Source organism: Cricetulus griseus, chromosome 2 (assembly GCF_003668045.3).
Source record: "Cricetulus griseus strain 17A/GY chromosome 2, alternate assembly CriGri-PICRH-1.0, whole genome shotgun sequence".
Lineage (NCBI taxonomy): Eukaryota > Metazoa > Chordata > Mammalia > Rodentia > Cricetidae > Cricetulus > Cricetulus griseus.
In genome coordinates this window covers 457,057,394-457,076,058 of record NC_048595.1, presented here as the reverse complement: position 1 = coordinate 457,076,058, position 18,665 = coordinate 457,057,394, and the positions used below count along the sequence as shown (strand labels likewise).

Below are 18,665 nucleotides of genomic sequence, written 5' to 3'. Positions count from 1 at the left end.
ATCTAAAATGGCTGAAAGACACATAAGAAAGTGCCCAACATCCTTAGCCATCAGGAAAATGCAAATCAAAACAACTCTGAGATACCATCTTATTCCTGTCAGAATGGCTAAAATCAAAAACACCAATGACAGTTTATGCTGGAGAGGATGTGGAGAAAGGGGAACACTCCTCCACTGCTGGTGGGAGTGCCAACTCGCATAGTTACTTTGGAAATCAGTATGGTGTTTCCTCAGGAAAATGGGAATCAGTCTACCTCAAGATCCAGCAATTCCACTCCTAGGCATATACCCCAAAAGAAGCACATTCATACAACAAGGACATCTGTTCAACCATGTTCATAGCAGCATTATTTGTAATAGCCAGAAACTGGAAGCAGCCCAGATGCCCCTCAACCGAAGAATTGATGGAGAAAATGTGGTGTGGCACCTGCGCCATGAACAAGTCTAATGTATTAGGCGAAAGCCTTGTGCTAAGAGAATGTGTGGGAGAGTTTATTGCAGGGGGAGCAGCCTTGTGTACACTTACAGCACAGTAAAAAAACCCAGGTCTAAGAGTTCGTGTTTTCACAACTAGATGTTGATGCCAGTGGAGCAAGGCTGGGGCTATAAGCCAGAACTAGAAAACAGGATGCTCCTGTGGTTGTTGGCTGACAGGCAACTCACAGAGACGCCTTTGGGGCTGGGGCCCAACAACGAAGTACATTTACACAATGGAGTACTACTCAGTGGAAAAAAAAAGCAATGGAATCTTGAAATTCTCAGGCAAATGGATGGAACTAGAAGAAACCATCCTGAGTGAGGTAACCCAGTCACAAAAAGACAAACATGGTATATAAAATCATGTATGGATTTTAGACATAGAGCAAAGGATTAACAGCCTTCAATCCACAACTCCAGAGAAGCTAGGAAACTAGGAGGACCTAAGAGAGACATACTTGGTCTACCGGAGAAGGGGAAAGGGACAAGATCTCCTGAGCAAATTGGGAGCATGAGGGCAGGGGAGAGGGAGCTAGGAGAAAGAGGAGGAGAGAAGAGGAGGGGAGAGGAGGGCATGAGAGAGCTGGAAGATCGAGTCAGGGGAAGAATAGAGGAGAGCAAGAAAAGAGATACCATAATAGAGGGAGCCATCATAGGTTTAAAGAGAATTCTGGTACTAGGGAAATATCCAGAGATCTACAAGTTTGACCCCAACTAACAATCTAAGCAATAGTCAAGAGATTACCTCAAATGCCCTTCTCTGATACTACCTTAAATGCCATCGTAGAACCTTTATCCAGCAGCCGATGGAAGCAGAAGCAGACACCCAGAGCTAAACACTAAGCTGAACTCTAGAATCCAATTGCAGAAAGGGTGGAGTGATGACCAAAGGGGTTAAGACCAGGCTGGTGAAACCCACAGAAACAGCTGACCTGAACAAGGGGGCGCTCATGGGCCCCAGTCTGACAGCTGGGAAACCAGCATAAGACTGAAACAGGATCCTGAACGTGGATGTCATTTTGAAGGTCTGGTTAATCTATTGGGCCTCTAATGGTGGATCAGTATTTATCCCTAGTACACTAATGGATTTTGGGAGCCCATTCCACATAGAGGACTATTCTCTCAGCCTAGACACATGGGTGAGGGTCTAGGCCCTGCTCCAAATTATATGACAGACTTTGAAGATTCCCCCACGGAAGGCCTCCCCCTACCCTGTGGAGCAGAAAGGGGATGGGACAGGAGGTAGGGGAGGATGAGAGGGAGAGGGAACTGGGATTGACATGTAAAACAATCTTGTTTCTAATTTAAATAATAAAAAAGAAAATCCTGGAGTCAAATATAGAGGAAAATGCTGAGAGATCAGAGAGAAGGAGGAGCCAGCCAAAGCCACCTTTACCTCTTCAGCTTCCCAGCGGAGAGAGTCCCTGTTTCTTGCTGTTTGTATCCTCTCTCTGCCCAGCCATCTCACTTCCTGTCTCTGCCCAGCCATCTCTCTTCCTGGCTATCTGTACAGACCTCAGACCTCTATGGTTAGCTAGTGGCAAGCTCCATCCTCTGATCTTTGGACAAGCTTTATTTGTACAAGGGATGCAGGAGGTTGAAGAATTAAAAAGATATTTTTCCAAAGAAGACAACCTAATAACCTGCCTCCACCCCCCTCTTCCCCATCCCTTCCCTCCTTTCCTCGACTCACCTTCTCTCTCTAGACAGTTAGTGATCGCTGGACAACATCATCTGATATGCTGACAGTTCTTCAGAGTGAATGGTAGTGTCCACTCACCAGATTGCAACACTGAACCATTGGTTATTGTTGGAAGTAGATGACAACACCTCAATAGTTTACTTTCATATGTGAGAAAAATGACTCACTTTCGTTTTTCTTTAGGCTGTTAAAAAAGAAAGAGCATTAAATAGAGACAATACCTTTTACAACTTACCCAGTCCTGGAAGATTCTCAAAATGGCTATGAACTGCCCTTTCTGGTAAGTATGTCAGTAGAACAACAGGTACACAGAGGATGGTATTAGACATGACTGTCATAAATTGATGTCCTTCTTTGTGCTCTAAATATGTGTTGCTTTTATTGATTAAATAAAGCTGTTTTGACCAATGGCCAGACAGAATATAGGTGAGCAGTAAATCCAGAGATACAGAGAGAAAGAAGGTACAGTAAGGGAGACGCCATGTAGCCGCTGAAGGGGTAAGATGCCAGCACATTACTGGTAAGCCACGGCCACACGGTGATGTGAAAATTATTAAAAATTGGTTAAGTTATAAGAAAGAGCTAGCCAGTAATAAGCCTGAGCCATTGACCAAACAATTATATTTAATATTAGCCTCTGATTGATTATTTCATAAGTGGTTGCAGGGACCTGCAAGCAGGAAAGAAAGTCATCCAGGGGAGGACCAGCAGGACAGAGAAAACTCTCAGACTGCAATAAGCTCATTTGTCTACACTGCTGTTTTACCCTACATCCATATACACATTAACCAGTATGTCCTTGTGATAAGTTAGTATTAGAGACAACAGATAACACTAATAAGAGGACTGACCTAAATGCACCAAAGGCTGTGATTTTTTTTTTTAATAACCTTGGGAAACTGTTACGATAAATCTTTCTGCCAAAAGCTGCCTGAGCCCCACCACCATGTGTGAGCTTTACACCAGCCACCCGCCCGAGTTAGGCCCAAATGAATACACAGAAACTTGTATTAGGTACAATGCTGCTTGGCCAATGACTAGGATTCTCATCTGTTAGCTCAGTCTTATCATAAATCTATATATTTTATAAGATTTATCTTATCGGATGCCTTATTGGCGTGCCTCCTTGCCAGTGGATCACATCCTGCCGCTGGAGGAGGAAGGGGAAAAAGGGCCCTTCCTGTTGTCCTTCGCTTAAATATGAGTCTCCTTGCTATGTCACTTCCTGCCTGGATCATCACGTCTCTACTACATTTCCCAGAATCCTCTTTGACACCTAGTCCCGTCTAACTTGCCATTTCATTGGCCAAACAGTATTTTATTTAACAGTCAATAAGATAAACATACACAGTACATTCCCCATCAGGAAACTTTTTCATCTCCTCAGCCAGCTTCTCTCTCCAGGTTCCTGCCCTGTTTGAGTTCCTGTCCTGACTTCCTTCAATGATGGACTACAATGTGGAAGTGTAAGTCAAATAAACCCTTCATCCCATCCTACCAAATATTCATAAATACTTCTCTAAGGTCTACAAGGAAGAACTCACCACACTGTTCTTGCCTTGGGAAAGCCCACTGCAATCTCTCTTCAGTGTTTGCTTGGTTTAGCTTTGCTGAATGAACTTCTGCACAATCTCTTGACTGAATTTCTCCCTCAAGAAGACCAGATCAGAGGACCTGCATCCCACCCAACATCTGTCATCCCTGTAATTTTGTTCTGTGCTTCCTTTTACATAAAAAGAGTATATTATGTTTTCCTGAGTTTCAGGATCTTTTTTTTTTAATTACTTACCTGTGCTTCAGAACCACAAGAGAATAATTATCTTTTGAAAACACTTTTTCTTTATCTTTACTTTATGTGGTTCTTCAGAACCACAAGAGAACAATTATCTCTTTAAAAACATGTGTTTATCTTTATTTCATGTGTATGCATATCTATATGTAAGTGCGAAGTGTACTCAGCACCCCACAAGCCAGAAGAGGCTGCCGGGTCCCCTGGAGTCACATATGGAACTGAGCTGCCATGTGCGCCCGGTCCTCTGGAAGTGCCCAGTGCTCTTAACTGCTGAGCCACCTCTCTACCTGGCTTTACAGTGAGTGACTTTGTGGTGAATTTTATGATGTTTGGAAGCTAATATATCCATGAACTGAGGGTGAAATCACCGTCATTTTCAAAGGCTACCTAGGCATAGGGATGTTAAGTAAAATGCTCCAGCTAATCATTTTGGGAGCCAAAATTTAAAAATAAAGTGGTCTGGCTTTATAATCTATGATCTTAACTTTCAGGCTATAACTGAGTTAGATCATGAACATGTTATCGTTGATTATTGCTGTCCCAGAGACCAAACCCAGCAATGTGACCATGTCAGACAAGATCTCTACCATTGAGCTACAACCCACAGCCATGAAAAAAAATATCTTCCAAATTTAGATTTTGAGTAATCAAACTTGAAAACTGATTAAAGAGATTCTCTTCTTCCAGATGTTGAGAAGGAGTAAGACACAATTCTCCCAGGCAACAGAGGATTGCAAGAAAGGGCAGCAAATGCACTTAAGCCAAACGGCTTCTTAAGGTTTTAGTGTCATAATGTGAGCATGGCATCCACAGCCCTAACTATGAGGAGCAGTGTGCTGCTGAAATACGGGCATTCTTCCCTCTTGTAGTAGAGCTCCACGGAGCTCTTTAAGGACAGTCTTCCCTCTTGTAGTAGAGCTCCACAGAGCTCTTTAAGGACAGTCTTCCCTCTTGTAGTAGAGCTCCACAGAGCTCTTTAAGGACAGTCTTACCTCTTATAGTAGAGCTCCACAGAGCTCTTTAAGGACGTTTTAAAAACACTAGCTAGCCCTTAGAATGTTGCTGCATATGCACAGAACATTTGAATTTGGCATTAAAGGCAACACAGCATCCAAGCTCTCCCTGCGTGTGTCTCCTGTAATACCAAGAACCCTGTAGTTAAAATATATGCTCGTATAGTTCGCCTTATGAAAGGATATTTGTAACAACAACAATAGCAAAATGGACCTTCGAAACAAAATAATTCATTTGAAATGATGAATGACTGTAGCATATCCAAAGAGGTCTGGACTGAGAGGAAGAAAGAAATATACAATATACTTCTTGTTTAGTTTTTTTAAGAGTTGTTTTATTTTTAATTAGGGTTATGTCCTTGTGTCTGTCTGTCTGTCTGTCTATGAGAATGTGCACATGAGCACAGCTTTGTTTGAGGCCAGGGAGGGGCTGCTCTTGTCAGCTTTGAGTCCTTTATGTGGACCGCTTGGAGACTCAGTGAGACTGTGTTGCTAACATCTAAGTCCTCGGTTCCAGCACCTTCTGCATCTTCTGTCCCTGTGTTCTGTGTGGTTCTGAGAGGAGGAAAGCATGTCCCTCTGATTAGGAGTGGAATGATTGACCCAGCTGTCTGGCTGCAGGTGACCTGGAAGACCCAGTGTATGTGTTGTTCATTTGTTATGAGTAGATGTGTGTTTGATATGAAATGAGTGTTTTGAATCTGAACCGATCAGGAAGTAGAAGTGATTTTCCATTCCCTCTGTGCCTGTTTCAGCGGTGGCATCATGCACAGCAAAGGCATTAAGACTTATGAGAGACTCTGATGGGCCAAACCAAACCTGGCTTTACCCAACATGTTTTATTTTCTTGCATAAGCATTCATACGCATAACACCAACCCACAATACCAAACAGCTTATGAAGTATGAATGATATTCTCAGATGTCAAAAGTGGAACCCAGCTTTTATGATTCTCAGTGACAATTAGAAAGGAAGAGAAAACATCTATCATTACAAACATACTGAGTTACTCACTCAGGTTATGTCTAGTTATAATTTGTTATGCTAAATAATAAGCATATAGACTCTAGAGCTAAAGAAAAATACATTGAGTGTATGCTTTTAGCCTATCCCATATAAATTATTATACTACTTTTTATAAATTTATACAAATAGACAACCTGTCACTGATTATCAGACGATGTATAATGATGGGCTTGAGAGATGGCTCAGTGGTGATGAACACGAACACTTGCTGCTCTTCCAGAGAATCTGGATTCAGTTCTCAGAATGCCACAGTGCACAGGGCAGCTCACAACCTCCTGTAACCCCAGCTCCAGGGAATCTGAGACCCTCTTTTGGGCCCCACAGGCTCCTGAGTGCACATGGCATAGATGCAGACATGCAGACACACATACATTGCACAGAAAATAAGAATAAATAAATAGTGGAGATGGAAAAATGTCTTAGTGGTTAGGAACATGTGCTGCTCCTTGAGAGGACCTGAATTCAGTTTTCAGCGCCCACACTGGACAGCTCACAGTCGCCTGTAGCTCTAGCTTCAGAGGAAGCAGACAATTCTGGTTTCTGTAGGCAACTGAACACACCATACACACACACACACACACACACACACACACACACACACACACACACACACACACACACACACGCATACACATGGACTTACACATATACACATACCCACATACATACATGCAAACATGCACACACATGCATATGCACACACACACAAACACACAAAAAATTTAATTTTTACAAAAAAGATGTGCAATGAGCATTTGTTACATTTTTTGTGTGTTTTGGGGGTGACAAGGATCTACAGGGACTCATCAACTGGAAGGATAATTAGTGTACTATGTTGATATGGCTGTCCTTGACATAGTGCAGAATGCATATAAGAAGAGAAAAGTAAGCCTGGCGGTGGTGGTGCATGCCTTTAATCCCAGCACTTGGGAGGCAGAGGCAGGCGTATCTCTGTGAGTTCAAGACCAGCCTGATCTACAAGAGCTAGTTCCAGGACAGCTCCAAAGCCACAGGGAAACCCTGTCTCAAAAACAAACAAACAAACAAAAAAGTGAAAAGTAGAACTGAGTGGGTAAATGAGGTCTATTTCCTTGGAGGCAAGAAGCACAGGGATTAAGTGTTTAGTGGAATGAAAGACATAGGTTGGAATTCTGCCTACACTGGATATTAGCCACTTGAACTTAGAAATACCACCTCAAATCTCTTTGCCTTGTTTTCTTCTCCTGGTGTGGGCTGGAAGTATTACATGCTTGCACAGACTGGGATAAAGAGTAAGTGGCGCAGAGTGTCCCCAGAGGTCCATGTGTGGTCTCCAGTTACATGTGCTTGCCTAACTGTGTTCAGTCTCCAGGCTGTGGGCAAGAAGAAAGTGCTCAGTGGTCCATGTGTAAAGGCTTGATTGCCCCAGTGTGCTTCTGTCACAGGTGCTGGGAGTCTTACAAGCTATGGCCACGTGAGTCATCTCTAGATCATGCAGAGGGAAATGGCAGGCTCCCAGGTTTCACCCTTTCTCTATTTTTGCTTCCACTCTGATGTATGATCACCCATGATGTACTGCTCCTGCAAGAGGCACAAACCACTAGACTGCCTGACTTTGAACTCAATCTTTTAGAAACTTATGCCAAAACCACCTTGTTTTGTGTGGTAGCTTGAATGTAATTGATCCCCATAATGTCACAGGGAGTGGCACTATTAGGAGGTGTGGTTTTGTTGGAGGAAGTGTGTCACTGTGGGGGTCACTTTGAGGTTCCCAATGCTCAGGACACTTCCTGTTGTCTCAGTCCTGTTTCCTGAAAGATGCAGGGCTCTCAGCTGCTACCCCAGCACCAGGTCTGCCTGCACAGTACCATGCTCCCACCATGACGATAATGGACCGGACCTCTGACACTGTAAGCTGCCACCTCAGTTGAATGTTGCCCTTTGTAAGAGTTGCTGTGGTCATGGTGTCTCTTCATAGCAATAGAAAACTTATCTAAGACACAATTTGTTGTTGAATAAATGAATCCAATGTTCCCTCTCCCTATCTATACAACCTCTTTGTCAGCATGCAGTTTTGTTGAACTTATTGAATGGCCATTGAGCAAGTGTGTCCCTGGAAGGGCTTCCATGGACAGAGCTCTCTCTCTGTACTCTCCCAGGGGCAGCACTACCCAAGCGATTTGAGGAAATTCTAGAATAGTGATGGCATTCAGCCAAGCTTGTGTCCACAGCCCTAGCACCTTCTGCAAATGACATATCTTTCCATAGACTCTCAGTACATAGCCCTCCCAAGCTCACCGTTTACAAGAAGCTTAATGCCACAGAAATGATTGATTGTGACAGTAATGGCAGGAGGCAGCAACTTTATCAGGGACATGAAGCTGATCATTGAGTAGCTTCAAGGCTTCAGCTTCTCAAGGAGGATGTCATGACTGTGGCTTGGCTTTGCTGTCCTCTAACCCTGCTTCAGTGGACTGTGGCCAGGGCAGGCAGCTGAGATGAAACATCTTGAAATGAGTCTGGGGTCCCTTGGAGCCACTGACATGAGGGGGTTCCTGCCTTAGCACAGTGGATATGCCCTTCACTTTTGAAATTCTATCCTTGGTGGACCTGTTTGGAGTTCTACAGAAAGAAAAACAAAAGCAAAAACAAAAGCCTCTACTTACTTAATGAGCTATTCAAATTCCTGCTTTCCCAAACAAACAAAAAACATCCTACAGCATTAGTACAGATGTGAATATCTATTCCTGAGCCAATACCACACCAAATAAAGCCAGCTTTAGCTTCCACTCAGTATTAAGGCAGGGCTGTGGCCTGAGCATGTTCTCCAAAGCTCACGTTAGAAACTCCATGTCATGGGGACTCTGATTAGTTAGTCAATCAGTTAGTTATTGTTGTTGTCCTTTTTAAGTAATGAACATGAGTGTGAACCCTATTCTGCCATACTACAACTCTGAAAGAAATTCCTCACTGGATGTAACAATTTAGTTCTGGACTTCGAAGTCTCTAGAACCATGAGTCAAATAAACGACTATTCTTGTGAAACTGCTCAGTGTATGCTATGCAATTATAAGAGCAGACATCTGACAAACACAGAAGATGTTAGCATAGTTCTGGATGCTTCAGCATCTTGGTGTCATTGGCTTGGATTTTAAAAATATAACCTGAACAGATATTTAGAAAATATTTTGATCACTCTCAGCCCCTATTCCTCAATAAAATAATGAATAAAATTGGACGTAAAAAGGCTTTTGTATAGGGATGGACAATGTGTAGTTACTTAAGCTAGAAGTGAAGACTGAATTAATGGTTTTAGACACAACACTAAAAAGTTTCTTTTGCTTTCAAAGTCCAGTATTAAATAAATCTAATAGCCTAATACTATGACATTTAAATTTTTAGGTAGTTTTAAACGATCAAATGGCAAAAAATCAATTACACGTGTAGAGAAAAAAGATAAAGACAGAAGAACCAACTAAAAAATTGTAAGAATTTTAAAAATTCAATAAAGTAATTGCATGTAAGGTAAATATATTAAAATGAATAGTTTTTATTTATCAGCACTGTACAATTTTAAAACCTATAATTTTGAAAAGGATATGCATAAGACTATATAGAAAGAGGAGCATAGCAATAGCAGTCCTGGGTAAATAATTATAAGAAAAATTGTAACATAAATAAAACAAGGCAAAGGGGATGCTGAGGAGATAACTCGGTGGGTAAAAGTGATTATCACCAAGGCCTGGGAACCTGAGTCTGATCCCAGGAATCCATGTGGTGGTAGAAGGAAGAGAACTGATTTCTCAAAGTCTTCCTCTGACCTCTACTTTCATGTACAAGGCCTATGCATACACACTCATGTGTGATTAGGAATATTCATGCATGTACACACACACACACACACACACACACACACACACACACACACACACACACGTGCTGTTTTGAAGGGCAAACTATTGACTGAGCATTAGATAAGAATGGGTGAAGTGATAAGAACAAATACCCCACCTCCAGGTTTCGGAAGCAGCTGTTACAGACAGTCCAGATGAGGGTACAACTGACTTTCACCATCAGTGGAGCTGGGCCATTCCAGACTGGGGGGAATCGCCTGTGTGTTCTTGAACTTCTGGTGTCTTGACCCTCTCTACAAGGCCTTGGTGCTGTTAGGTTTCTGTGCCAATCCTTCTTGGGGTCTCTTTGAAATTCGTTCCACACCGGCTTGCTGCCTCGCTGAGCCTCAGCCTGACATTCTGTTAAAGAGACACAGCTCCCTCCGCACACACTGTCCTCAGGCCCCATCATTCCCTCCATTGCCCTTATCAGCTTGGAGCACACCCTCAAGCTCCTCCCTCACTTGCTGTCCTCCCTGCCTGCCGCTGTCATCGTCCAAGAGTGAACCCCTGCACTGCATCTTATTCAGGAACGTAAGAAAACATCCATTAATTGAAAGTGTAGTGAAGCACCCACCGTGAAGCAGTGTCTGCGCTATGGTACTGTCAGAAATGACTATTTTTCCCTTTCCAAATTTCTTACATCCGGGGTTATTAACTTTGTTTATTAAAATACTTATGAACTTTAAGAGAATTATATTCTCTTGCAGGGCTAGCTCATTTTCCAATTGTTTACTAGGTATGAAAAAAATAATCCTGGGTTCGGACAGGCTCATTATGCAGATTGACAATACAAACACTCTCAGTTCATTTTCACTCCCTGTCCGGCTTTGGCTTCACCATGTAAAATCAAGTAGGATATTCTTATCTATAATCATTAGCTGTTTCTTGTGACCACATTTGATCTTCACCTGTTAATTACCAGCTCTTGTTTTCCCAGATAGATCAGACAAACTTTTCTGATCCCTGAATGAATGCTCTCAGCTATTCTCACACTGAAGTGAATTGATAAAGATTAATTACACTTAGTATAAATGCTCTCAGATGTATTTCCCTTTCTTTCAAATTAAATCCTTCCCTAATTACACTAATGCTTGTGAAGAATTTTCTATTTTGGTCTTATCACAATTTCTGGTCTATCTGTTTTAAGAAGTTGGCATACATTTTTTGGACTATTTTAAATAAAACATTTAAAAGACGCATGTATGTTCTGGACTGGAGAGATGACTTGGTGGCTAAGAGCACTTGCTGTTCTTACAGAGAACTCAGGTTTGGTTCCCAATACCCACATTAACTCCAGTCCAGAGGCTCTGAGGCCCTCCTCTGACCTCCTTGAACACCACATATGCATACGGTACACACACATACATGCAGGTGAAATTCCCATACACACAAAAAATAAAATATTTGTGTTTATTATGTTTTGACTTTAAGAAGCCTCTTTGGTGTCACTTGTTAGACAAGATGGTGGGGGGTGGTTCCTAGAAGCTCTTGGTAGAGAAGCCCCTCACTCAGTCTGTATAGGGGGAGGGATTGGAACCATGTCCTTTTGTTGCATGGAGGCTTTTTGTGTGGGTGTGACTTTAGTACCCTTTCATTTAACATGGGCTGGTCCCATGGAAGGCATGTGGAGACCTAGTCCCAGACAACCTTTCTTCAGTATACACCAAGACATCCCCAGGAGGAAAAAAAAATATTATTTACACTGTGGCTCCTGGGAAATACATGGAGAACCAAGTTAGTTATAATCAGAATCTGGTGAATATAGAATGGGAATAAAAACTTATGTGATAACCATATTTGATTTTATTGACCGGTCTATGGCATGCAGTCACTACAACTCAGGCATTGTTAACAAAAATACTTCTGGAACAAGGTAATCCCGCCGTCTTCTCAGAAGAGCTCTGCCACCTCTCAGAAGCCACCAAATGTTCCCACGCAAACAAAGATGAAACTGGCAGCCTTCTGCCTGTTTCTTGCACAGTCCAAGTGGGAGAAAGACCCTGAAATAATCACTTCCTTGGCAACTTCTCATACATTCCATTCACTGACCCCAACAAGCTCTGTCTGGGCCACTTTGTGAAGTTCTCTGTTCTCTTGGATCCTAGAAGTCTAAACAAGCTTGCCAAAAGCTGTCTGCTTGGCTGCATTACCAACAGCAAAACTACCACACTTTGATACCAAAGTGACATCAAGTGCCCAAGCTATAAAGGCCACTGCACGCATTTAGGTGTTCTGCATAAATGGACTATGCCTTTCAAACAGAAATCCACTCCTATAGTCTATGTCCAGACCTTTCCTTTTGGGTCCACCTGCCCTAAGCTGCATGGAAAAAGAAAACACAGGTAAAGAAAATGCCCAGATGCAGATTTAAAGGGAAACCCAAGAAAAGGATCCCTCCACGGACATCCCACTCTGCTTGAGTGGTGTGTTAGTCAGTTTTGTCTTATAATGAAATACCAGAGATAATTAACTCATAAAGACAAAGGTTCCTTTTGGCTTGTTTTTATGGACATCCCAGTCTAAGATCAGATGGTCCCATTACTCTGGGCCTCCAGCAAGCCAAGCACACTGCAGTGGAAACATGAGTTTCATCACGAGCCAGGAGAAAGAAAGACATATTGGAGGTCTCACAGTCCTCCTTGACGGCACACCGCCGATAACCTAAGGACTTCCTGGTAGGCCTCCAAATCCTAAAAGTTCACAACACTTCCCCAGAGTGCCATCCAGAGGACCAAGTATTCAACATGAGATTTTTTGGGGGGAAACTACTAAAGTGCAAACCTTTGCAGATAGTTACTGAACTGACACAAACAAGAAATTCAATGTGTATTGGCTACCCCTGTTCTCTCAAACTGAAGTTGAGCTCGTGGCTACCTTGATGGTCAGTACTCATTGTCAACTTAACATAATCTACAATCATTTGGCAGATGGATCTGTGGAGTTGCCTATAGAGGGTTATCTTCACTTGATCTTAGCCAAAAGGCCGAGAAGCAATTAGTGGGTTATCTTGAACAACCATCTTGACTGTGGGTGGGATTATTCCCTAGGCAGAGAATCCTGCACTGTATAAAATGGAAACAGCAGGCTGAGCACTAGGAAGCATTTACTACTCTGTTTCTTGACCATAGATATGATGGAACCCACTGCCAGAAGTCCCTACTGCCTCAATATACTGAACCCATAACTATGAGCCAGAATGAATCCTTTCTCCTGTATGCTATTCTTGTGGGGGCATTTTATCACGGCAACAGAAAAAAACAAAAACAAAAAATCAGACATAAACTGAAAGTCCTAGCTTCCTTCTAACTGTATGTAGACTTGCAACTGAACTAAAAGTGATATATGAATCTTCTGCCTCTAAAGGAAAGACTGAAGTAGTCCACTTTAACTTTCCTTTCCTCACTGGCTAGAGAGTGGGTAGAAGCAGCAGTAGTGTCATAGGCCATAAGCTAGAAGCCATGACGTGGAGAGAGCAAAATTAACAGGCTAAGAACATAGCTAAGCAACACTAGCAAAGTATCTCTGCCTTAGTTGTACTCACAGTACAGAAGTATAGTCTTCTGTACCTACAATGTCATGTAAGGTATTGTCTTTTCTAGTTGAAGCCACTGGTATTGCCCATTTGTTATTGCTGTTAGGCTTACATTGCAGTTAAAACAAATCAAAGGCTGAGACTTGGGGAGATGGATACTAGTCTATTTCCTGATGTTATTATAGTTAGTATCACCAGCTGGTAAATTTATAAACAATAGACATTTGCTCGGCTTATGGTTCTGAAGACTGAGAGATTCAAGCACATGGTGGCAGCATCCAGTACCACCATCATAGCATGGTGGCTGGACAAGTTTCTAGTCAAGACAAGGACACCAGGGTGCATGAAGCCTTCTTCTCCTGAGACAATTACTCACAATGCTGAACATGGCATCCATCCATTCCCCAGGGAAGAAGGCTGAGCCCATGGTCAGTTTTTCTGAGAGTCACCGTGTTACACTCTGTCCATGGCAACATATTTTCATCACCAGTTCAGGAGACATCAAACAACAGCTTGATTTTACCAGGTTGTTTTAGTAACAAGAGGACAGAACAGAAATGAAGGTTAAAATGGTAATCAGATGACAGATGACAAAGATAAGATGAAAGTTTCCAAGACAGCCTAGTGAACACTGAAGTTCCTGTGCAGGAGTACCCTATTTGACAGTTTAGAGATACAAGCTCAAGCTTAGAATGCTTCAGCCGATACTTCTCAGAATAGGACTTTGAGTTTAAAACATTGGAATAAACTGAAATTCATTTCTCTGTCCCATGAAAAAATAGATGAATGAAGTATAGTTATTTGATTTTTAATGACATAAAGACTACAGCTTTTTAAATAACTAGTTACTGTTAAAGGATTCTGAGTAACCAGGAGGTTGACTCTCAATTTTATTGTACTGATGGTCAATTCTTGTATTTATGTTTTGTTTCTACCACCAGATCACAAAACATAACCAATGATTAGGGAATCCTGAAGAATAGCTACAATGAAAATCGAGAGCTGTTTTCATTTGTTTTTTTTTTTATGTTAATAGTGATTTGTCAATTAGCTTTAGAAAGATAATTAGTTTTATGATTAAATCTTGCATAGGATTTCCAATATCTAACCAGAGTGATGCTGGTAGAATTCCATGGAGGGTTTAGTGTGTGTGTGTGTGTGTGTGTGTGTGTGTGTGTGTGTGTGTGTGACCTGAGTAAAGATAAAAGGAAAAATTTGGCACTCAAAAGAAAATGCTAATGATGAAAATAATTAGAAAAAAAATTCATGTTCCTATTAGAATTACATCAATACGCTCACCTTTGTTGAAATTAAAAGCATAAGATATTATCTTTAAATAAGAGGGCTGACCTGACATTACATTATCAAAAATGCATACTATTGTTTTATTTTCTGTGTAAAGATTCTCCCCTCCTTGATTAAAAACAACTTTCCACTCCAGTTCATAGCTACACAGGTGGCATAGATGATAATTCTCTTGGCTTCGTGTAGTTTTATTGGTCTCTGATTAAAGTCCAATACTTCTAATTCATATGATTACAGTAACTAGAAAGGGATTTAATTTTTAATATATACTATATATTCTTTATTCTTCTGTCTCTAGAAGTTTACCCTACAAATTGTTCCCGGGATTTAATGTTTCAGTTCTACTTATGTGTGTGATGTGGATATTTGTTAGTGGGTATTTGCACATGTGGAGGGGGCGTGAAAAGGCCAGAGGCAGACATAATGTGTCTTTTTTGATTACTCTCCACATTGGTTTTTGTGTGACAGGATCTCTTACTGAACCTGAAACTCCTCAATTTACTTAGAATGACTGGCCAATGAGGTTCAGAGATCTGCCCTTCTCTGGGTTCACCTTGCCTGGCTTTTTATGTAGGCTCTGGGGACCCAAACTCGGGCTCTAAATTCCTATAATAGGTGCTCAGCCCTGGAAAGCACTTTAAATGGTTTCACCAAAATGCAGTGATTAATGTTAGAGCTAGACATGTATAGTTTTTATTTCATACATAATGAAAGCAAATAAAATTTTAAATGTAAAATAATAAATGTGTAATGTCTTATTTTAGCTTTAAATTACAAAACATAAAAAAATAGAGAAGGTTCTTCTGAAAAGACAATAGTGGATTTAGTGTCTAGCATGCATTGGGCCCTGAGATCTATTATCAGCAACACACTCACACACACTCACACTCACACACACACACACACACACACACACACTCACATACACACTCACACACACACACTCACACACACACACTCACACACACACACTCACACACACACACACACACACACTCACACTCACACACACACACACACACACTCACACACACCACACACACACACACACACACACACTCACACACACACACACACACTCACACACACACACACACACACACACACACACACACACACACACACACACCACACACACACACACACACACACACACACACACACACACACACACACACACACACACACACACACGCTCACACGACCAAAGTGTGACTGCTCCAGGCAACACTCTTCAGGGAGTCTAGGTTAGGATAAAAGCCTCCATGAATAAATAGTCAAACTCAGCAAACTTCAAGAAACTGTAATGAGAATTTGAAGCTTAATTCCATAGTCAAAAAGTACATGAGAGACACAGGGAATATGGTGAGAGATGGTTTGACAGACAGAAGACAGGGGAATCTTCAAAGTTAGACTGGAGTTGATGGAGGCATTGTGGAAATAAAGAGAAACCCAACTCTACAGAAGCTGGATGTCCTTTAATCCGACAGCGAAGGACAGCAAGCTTAAGTTCTCAGTCCAGAAAGATGCCCAGAGTAGCAAGAAGAGAGTTGAGTTGGATGAACTTTATCTGAGGTCACCTGCACCACTGGTAGGAGTTTGGGGTCACAGACTTCTCTACCTGCTCCCAAGCTGCCAAGAGAAGGAACGTAGAACCAGGGAGGCACCTGGATGCCCCAGAGGATGGTCAATCTGGGAGCCGTGATAAAACCTAACAGATGGCAGAGGTCCAGACACAGACAGTGTCCCACCGTCAGTAAATACAGCTGATGGTGCAGGAGACACTTAGGGCTGAGACAAGAGGGGGGTGAGGAACACACCTTGCAGCCCTGCTTAGTTAGGCCAAATCTCCAGCTTTCTCTTTACATTCTCCCCTCAACTGAGTGATAGGAGTCACTTAGGCAGGACGACATCTAAATGTTCCTCAGTAAACCTTAAATCGTTTATCTTCTTTGTCTCTTCTCAGTAGAGCAGCTAGAATGGCATTTAAAAACCTACTTTATTGTGGTAAGAACACTTACCATGACATTTGCCACTTAACAAAGTTGAAAGCATACAGGAGAGAATTAATCATTATAGGCACAGCGCCATAGAGTAGACCTGTTTATAAAGATGGCGAAAATTGTTGATAGGGACACATAATGGTTGTCACTGCTTCCAGACATACAACATTTGTCATGACAATATTTGGGAGGCTGAGACAGGAGGACTACCATAAGTTCATGGCCACCCTGGGCTAAAAAGTGAGTTTAAATCTAGTCTGGTGTATGTTGGAAGACCCTGTCTCAAAATAATAACAAAAAACTAAAAATCAGTATCATGGTTCCTCAAAAACATTAAGCGTTAGTTAGTAATCCAAAAGAGTTGAAATGAAGATCTGAAAGATTTAATAGTATTCCAGTATGCATTTCTGTACTCTTCATAATGCCAGATGTGGAAGCAAACTGGATCACAATAGGTAAAGGAATGTGTTGCCTGTACATATATTTGTGTGTATCTATGTATGGAACAGAATATTACTCGGCCCTTACAAATAAAGCAATTCCTGCAATGTGTGACATCAGCCTTCCTTATGGCATTACATTAAACGGAATAAGCGAGTCATGGATAAACAGTTTAAGATTCGATTTAGATATCTCAAATAGTCACTCACCGTGAGCACTTAGCAGGGGGATACATAGGTATTAGCCTTCCCCTTGCCAAGGCTCAGAGAACATGGCCGAAGATGGATAAAAAGAACATAAGCCCCGGAGAGTGGGGAGGAACGCTGTGACATGTGTGCTGTCTTTTGGACACGACACAGATGCTGGACAAATGCACTCACGGCAGCTGTGGTTACCTCATTAATGCCACCTGAAGATTAAGCCAGTTCAATCAGGTTGCAAATTCCAGCATGAGTGAAGGAGCTATTGAGTTCCAGACAAAGCTGGGGACTATTGGCCGCTGATGGCTGCCAGGAGAGGGCTCACTTTTCTTTTGGGGGGGTGGTCATTAGTAAGCCGTTCATGCTCCAGTAGAGTCATAGGCAGCACTGGTTGAATCAGTAGGTTTTGAATGAATGAATAAATAAATAAACAAACAATAAGTGATGTGATGTTTGGAGGGAGATATGTGGGGGCTGTTCCTGGGTAGAGAGGAAAGGGCCATGCATATGATCAAGATACATCACATAAATATATAAAAATCACAGAACAAGCATAAAACATTACAGAAAAAGAAAAGTCAAACTGGGAAACAAAGAAGAAGAAAATAGTTACTGACAGAATGAGAACAGTGGTTATTGCTGCTACAGCAGCGGCGAAGGCCAGTCAAGAGAATCCCCTTCTGCTCAATAGAATGAACTCTCTGGCCTGGTGGAGACATAATGTCTCTCTGGACAGGCAAATCTCCTCACCAAGGGACCGCCATGCTTAAGAGATAGGTGGGATCATTTTTTATCTGAATGAGATACTGTACTTTTCACTCCCAGAATTCCTACCTTGCCCAGCCCCAAGCTCAGCCCCTATGAGCCACCATGATGTCCAGCTGGGTTTGACCATATCTCCGAGGACTCAGATAGAAAGATACAACTTGTCTGTTTTCATTCGTCTCTTTTGGATGCTGGCCAGAACCTAAAAAGCCCCCCCCCCCTGCCAATACTTGGTGCCTTCTTATTCTTTCTCAAAAGACGTCTCCCCACCACATGGGGGCCTGCTGCCAGGTGGTGGAAGCCTATGCTGAAAACTCGAATAGCATGGCTTTTTGGCTTTCATTTTCACCCTCCTGGCAGCTGCTGAGATTTATAATGTGCTCATTTGTTGGGATCATAACACTAAGATCCTTGAGCCCACAGATCTCCAGAAACCAGGAGTATTAAGCACACAGGATTGTCTTTCCAAGGAGAAAGATGAAAAACCTGTTCTTCCATCCAGAAAGCCGAGAGTTTGAATTGACCTACAGCCTG

At 42.0% G+C, this 18,665-nt stretch overlaps 1 protein-coding gene across 3 annotated transcripts in view; it reads right to left on the bottom strand.

Moving 5' to 3' along the window:
* Positions 1–18,665, bottom strand: part of L3mbtl4 (L3MBTL histone methyl-lysine binding protein 4) — a 433,665-nt gene that overhangs the window by 340,005 nt on the left and 74,995 nt on the right. For all 3 annotated transcript variants that reach the window (XM_027397798.2, XM_027397800.2, XM_027397799.2), the window contains one exon: positions 2,171–2,363. The gene's annotated coding sequence lies outside the window, so the exon portion shown is untranslated. The remainder of the gene's footprint in view (positions 1–2,170; positions 2,364–18,665) is intronic.